The sequence below is a fragment of the Dipodomys spectabilis genome, unplaced genomic scaffold, assembly GCF_019054845.1.
Source record: "Dipodomys spectabilis isolate Male_0828 unplaced genomic scaffold, ASM1905484v1 ptg000370l, whole genome shotgun sequence".
Classification (NCBI taxonomy): Eukaryota; Metazoa; Chordata; class Mammalia; order Rodentia; family Heteromyidae; genus Dipodomys; species Dipodomys spectabilis.
Window position 1 is genome coordinate 2,436,396 of NW_024871047.1, and position 6,956 is coordinate 2,443,351.

The 6,956-nt window shown below is 36.2% G+C and overlaps 1 pseudogene; it reads right to left on the reverse strand.

The window, feature by feature from the left end:
* Nucleotides 1-643: 643 nt before the first annotated feature.
* Nucleotides 644-1,213, reverse strand: LOC122096390 (annotated as a pseudogene).
* Nucleotides 1,214-6,956: the final 5,743 nt, after the last annotated feature.

A 6,956-nucleotide genomic window follows, 5' to 3' on the forward strand; every position in this document is an offset into this window, starting at 1 on the left:
AGAGACTGTGAAACACAAATACTTAACAATTCTAGGAAGCCATTTCATCTAGCTCCTTGTCGTCAGTGTTTTATACAGAAAACATTTTGTATCGTGTTGAAGAAACAGATATTTTTTCTGTATTGATTTGCTTTCTTATAACTCCCTAAATAATTGGAAAAGCACCTTGAACTTTCTTATCTAGTGACAGGCTTCTTGAGAAATAATGGAAATATTACAAGAAGACATTGTTCTCCCCAATCCAGTCTACTGATATTTTTCAGTAAACTAAGATATACTGTTAAGCATTAAGTCACCTGTTTTTCTGGTAAAAATTACCATGTTCATAAGTAGCTCACCAATGTCTACTTCTCCAGATGTTTTCTGAAATCTGTTCAGGCATTACAATGACATGGCATATTCATGGCATAATTTTATCAGTTGTACAAACCTATAAAATTTACAATAAAATAAACCAAATTTATAAAAGTCAATTCATCATGCTGTGCATAATTCCAAGTTTTGGTAAGAAGATAGCTCATGTTTTACTTCCTATAATTGATTTATCCTTCCTGCTGAACAGTTTATTACTCAGACTAGACTCCTTTTACTTTGAAGACCTTTCCAAGATTCACTTTATTCTTGTTTTTTTCATTGCATGGTCTCAAAAATAATCATAAAATTGGCCTTTACAACTCAAAATCAAGGTTATTTCCCAGAAGTTCAGGGCTGAGGGGGTCACTACCTCTGTTAGTTTCATTATTTGTTTTCTTGACCCTTAATTTGGCCTTTTCCTAGCTACTAAGTGACCTGATATTAATCACAAAGATTTTATTGTCAAGTAGCTGGCCATTGCTCTTGTAAATAGGTGCACTGCCTACATCAAAATCCAACTGTTTGAAACAACTTGTCAAAGGGAGAAAAGGAGAAGACGAGAAGGAGGAAGAAAAAGCATCAAAGGAGGAACTTCTAACACAGGAATTTATAGAAAGAAGCAAATTTAGGTATAGACCAACACATTGTTAGTAAGAAAGCATCAGGCATGGAACTTTTCTCACCCCTCATTGGCCATCCATGGTTGTTTCTGATAAAGGACAATCTTGAGCCATAAACCATTCTTGGGCAGGGGCAGAGTTGAGAGAACAGCCTGGAAAGCACCAGTTGTGCTGTGAGTGACTTCTCTCTGGATTGTTTTCAGTAAGTTGTTGATAAATTTTAGCTTTTCTATTGACATATAAAGAATACAAATGTTTCTCAAAAATTGAGATGGTCCACCAATGGGGAACAGGCTCCTCAGTTTATCTGCAAAGGAGCCTGAACTGCCTTTTTATGCTGTGTATGTGTATGTGTGTGCACACGCATGTGTGCGCGTGCAGACTCATTTCCCTTAATCCATGGGAAAGCCGTAACTCGTTTGTGAAAGACAATTTTGCTAGTCATAGTATTCCTGGTGAAACATTTGTTTGTTGTTTCTCCCAGTTCCATCATTGTTGGCAAGGTTAAGAAACACACTGATAGTATTCAGGATCATCCCATGTCTGTAACCACTCATTTTTATCTTGCTGCTTTCAAATTCTCCAGTCACTCTCTTCTCTTTTTGTGTATGCTGGTCCTAGGGCTTGAATTCAGGGTCTGGGCATTGCCCTGAGCTTTTTCTTTTTCCTTTTTTTTATTTTTATTTTTTTGCTCAAGGCTAGTGCTCTACCACTTGAGCCATAGCTCCACTTCCAGCATTTTAGTAATTAGTTGGAGATCAGAGTCTCAAGAACTTCCTTGCCTAGGCTGCCTTCAAATTGTGGTCCTTAGATTTTAGTCTTCTAGCTACTTAAATACTTATCTAGGATTATAGTCATGAGCCACTGGCATCTGGCTATCCACTACTTTTAATGATTTCTTTCATAATGGGTTTTAGTATAATTTTCTTTGGGTTGGTAATACTTGAGGACCTTGAGTTTAATGAACCTAAATGTCTATATACTTCACAACATTTGAAGTGTTCAAGCCATTATGTATTTCAATCAACTTTCCTTTTCTCTTTTTTCCTTTGAAACTAATATAATGCATATTTGTTTCATTTAATTTCCATAAGATTTCTTCACTTTTCTATTGTTTTTCTCCTCTGACTGGTAAATTTTAAATGTCACATCTTATTCACAGATTCTGTCTTCTACTTCATTGAATCAATTGAAGCTATTACCCTTTGTATTTCATTCATTGTATTTATCACCTTCAGAATCTGTATTTGATTATTAGTCTCATCTCATTACAGAACTTCTCATCATATATTGTTTTCTTTTTCTTTTTGTTGCTCATGAGGTTTGAACTGTGGGCCTGAGTGCTATCCCTGAGCTCTTCAGCTCAAGGTGAGCACCACTTCTGGTTTTCTGGTGGTTTATTGGAGATAAGAGTCTCACAGATTTTCCTGCCCGACTGAGTTTGAACTTTAATCCGCAGATCTCAGCCTCCTGAATAGCTAGGATTACAGGTGTGAGCCACTGGTGCCCAGCCTATTGTTTTCTTATATTCTTGCATTTGTCTCTTTGTGTGGTATTGTAGCTCAGTGAACTTCTGTAAACAAGTGCTTTGACTTATTTGTCAGACAACTCATAGATCTCCATTTTGCTGAGGTCATTTACCAGAATTTTTTGTTTCTTTGAGTTGTATCATATTTACCTGGTTTTTTCAATTCTTGAAGTCTTGTGTTGTTGTTTTTACATTTAAAAGAGTTATCTCCAACCTTTAGTTACTGGTTTTTGGAGAGAGAGCTTTTCAGTAATTATCCATCCAGATATTTCATAGCTGTCTCATTTGGTGGTCTCAATTTCCTATGCATGCAATTGCTTCTATGCCCTTCTGTCTTTAAGAAGTAAATTTATAGGACTTTATGCCTTGACTTGATCTCAAAAAGCCACAATTGTTCTTGAAACAGTCTATTTTCCTCATAGAACTGCCCTGTGATTGTAAGCTCTTCTTTCCAGTCTAAGAGCTTCAAGCTAGCTATCCACATGTGTGCATGTACAAAGGATCACATGAGGAACTGGATGGGCTAGTTGGGAATATCCATATACATTGTATTCTATGATGTCGACCAGTAGGTCTCTTGGTGGACTTGCCACATGGTTTAGAGAAACAGTGGCCCTTTGTTGAATTTTGTGTCTTTGTTTGATCCCTGATACTTTTCCCTGATACTAAACTGCAATCAGACAATTTACATATCTGGATTCCATCAATGTTCTAGATAGGTCAAGACTCAATTGAGTACCTTCATGTGTATACATAAGTTAGGCAGTTACTACATTCTCAATTTCCCCTCAGACTTCACAAGATGAGGAAGTCTCTTGCCACTGAGCTGTGCTGCTTTTGGGAAGGGATGGCATGAATGAAGTAAAATAGTTACTATTATCCTCTTAAATGCATCTACTATGTGATGTTTTTGCTCTAAGAGCCAGTCCCTCTGGTGGGTATCTAAGTCCCCCACAAAAGTACTCTCATCTATAGGTGATCATCATCAATATCAGTGTTTCTATGGGAAGATGAGAGCCAAAACCTCTTGTTCTCCCATCTTGTTGGTGTCTAAATCTAATAAATTATTTTCATACTTCAATGAGTCATTATTTCCTGCAGACTAAAATTTAAACTCTTAAGCATAGCTGGGCTCCATCCATATGAAGGTACTTATAGTTTCTAGGATTCACTTTGCAGCTTCAAGCCACAATGCTTTCTGACATACTGCCTTCTCTACTTCCATCTTCCTATATGCTTACATGAATTTTTATACAACTTTCAAGATCTGCCATACATATCTTCTTTTGTGAAATGTTCTGTGCTTTTGTGAGCATCCCTTTTGAAATATGCCTTAGATCTGTCTTTAAAGAATAGCTTAAACCTGGAGGTGAAAAAGATGAAAATAGTTAACAGAACTACTAAGGTTTAAGAAGGCCATCCTTTTATCTGGATCTGCCAGTGAATATATGAAAGAACTTCACTGGAGAATTTGACCACCCTATGATTCAAGTTTTTTGTATGCAGAATAACAGTGGTGAATCAGATGGTCTTTAAAGGTTCTTGCAATTCTAACATCACTGATTCTGTAGTTCTTCTGGGTAATAGAGAGGAGGCTAGTTTAAATGGAATCTGTAGTGAGGTGAAGAGGTCTGAATAGAGTAGCTCTCTAGTATTGACTGTGGCCTGATCAGCACTAGAATTTGAGAAAATTGAAAAAATACAGAAAGCACTATTCAAAGATAAAACAGATAATGGAAATAATGCTGTTCATGGACATGCTCCTTTTTCTATCAGCTAAAGTAATAATTCATTTTATACATGCACAAAAAATGTGTAGAAGAGGCAGAAAGGTTTTACCTCTCCATTATGGAAATATTATGGAAAATGTTAACCATAGATGCTGCTCTGGTCCTTCCTAACAAATCTAAAATTAAGTCCTGAAACCATATGTGTTCCCAAGTAACATAAAAGCATTCCTGAATAATGATCAAGAATATTTATAAGAATATTGTCTGGACATAATTGCCCAAACTTGTAATCCCAACTACATGGGAGATAGAATAGGAGGATCACAGTTTGGGGCCAATTTAGGCAAAAAGTAAGACTGCCTCAAAAGCTGAGCATGGTGTTTACCATCTGTAATAACTGTTTAAGACTAACCTAGGCTAAATTATGAGGCCCTATTGGAAAAATAAACTAAAATGACTGAGGTCATGACTCAGGTATTAGAGCAGTTTCCTCACAAGTGCAAGGCACTGGGTTCAATTATTAGGATTGCCACAAAATAAATTTATAGGAATACAAATATTTCAATAACAAGTTGAAAATTTACTATATATGGTACTCAAAAGAGCTACACATTTTGCCAAGAAGTTGGAATATATTATTAAGACAAAATTTATTAACACTTAGAAAGAAATTACCAAAAACTGATAAAACAAATATCTGCAGCCAGTATAGCAGTTATGACTATTACATATGTTTAAGTAGTAGAAACATTGATCAATGTAGTATTTAAAGATGTAATGTAACTAAAATCAATATGTTGAAAACTAAATGAGATGATAAATATGCTGTATTAAATAAAAAAAGACTCAAATAAAATAAAATAAAATTAATTTAATAAAAAAAAAAAGAATAGGTATTATAGGACAAATTATCAGTAAGCATAAGATACACCAATAATTTATCTAACATGTAATGCAAAAATTAAAAAAGAAAGATATGAGTATCAGTGAACCATGAGACAATTTCATGAACTCTAGTATAAATACAAGTTAAGCATCAGAAGGAATAGAAATTGGAAGGGACAAAAAATTATTTCAAGAAACAAGTCAAGGGGCTGGGAAGGTGGCTCAGTGGTACAGTGCTTACCTTGCGTGCATGAGGCCCTGGGTTGGATTCCTCAGCACTACATAAGCAGAAAAAGCTGGAAGGGGTACTGTGGCTCAAGTGGTAGAGCACTAGTCTTGAGCTGAAGAGCTGAAGGACAGCACCCAGGTCCAGAGTTCAAGCCCCACACCCGGCAAAAAAACAAAAACAAGCAAAAAACAAAAACAAAAAATCAAAAATTTCAAAGTGGGGGGGGAGGTGGGGAGATGAGAAGCAATGGTAAGGGGAAACAAAGGAGGAGGCAACAATGCTTGATAAGAAATGTACTCATTATCTTACCCATGTAATTGTAACTCCTCTGTATGGTATTTTCACAATGTAAAAAAAAAAGGGAATCACCAAAGGATTCCGCATATTAAAAGCTGTTGCTCTTTGTATTTGACAATCAGAAAAAAAATTTCAAAGTTCCTGAAAACATAATAGCCATGAGCCGGGGTTGGGAAGGTGGCTCAGTGGTAGAGTGCTTGCCTTGCATGCATGAGGCCCTGGGTTCGATTCCTCAGCACCACATAAGCAAAAAGAAAAAAAAGCTGGAAGTGGCGCTGTGGCTCAAGTGGTAGAGTGACAGTGCCCAAGCCCAGAGTTCAGGCCCCACAACCAGACCCCCCCCCAAAAAAAAATAGCCATGAGCCTAAGAGGTAAATTTAAAGCACAAGGAATAGGAAGAATAATATGATAAGGCTCATCAGAATAAAATTTCGTTAAAGCTAATAGTAGAAATTCTTAAAAGTAAGCAAATATAAATGAACAATTATAAAGTATGATAATAGACTACTCATGAGAACCCATGTTAGCCAGGAAAAAATGGACATAAGAACAAATTTAAGCTTTTATACGTATCAAAATATTTTCTAAATTGTGAAAATACTGTACAGAGGGGTTACAATTACATGAGCAAGATAATGAGTACATTTCTCATCAAGCATTGTAGCCTCCTCCTTTGTTTCCCCTTCCCATCCCTTCCTATCCTCCCCCCATCCCCCCACCCAATCATCCCCACTCCCCCCCCACCAAAGTTGTAAAGTTCGTTTTCGACATAACGACTTGTACATCTCATTGTTGCAATGGGTCTACCTGTATTCCTATTTAAATGATTTGTTTTTTCCCTTCCCCTCCACAAATTATACCAACATCAAATACAGTGAAAGCAGGAGTTATACTGTGGGGGAGGGACATACAAAGCAACAAAGAAATAATCTTATAAATATGTTAGAAACAATCGCATGAAAGAAAAAAAACATTTGAGTACATATCTTAGGGTTCATTTCCCTAACATCACCTTATCTGATCTTTTCTGCTTGACTCAGACATATACTAGATATTGCTAATAAGGTCTCATATCTAAAATATACTTGGAACTCAAAAAATTAAATCCCCCAACAACAAATCTTCAAAGAAACAACTGCCCAATAAATAAGTGGGCTAAAGACTTAAAGAGAAACTTCTCTGAAGAGGAAAGAAGGATGGCCAATAGACACATGAAGAAATGCTCAACATCCCTAGCCATAAAAGAAATGCAAATCAAAACAACATTGAGATACCACCTCACTCCACTTAGAATGGCTAAAATCAAGAACTCT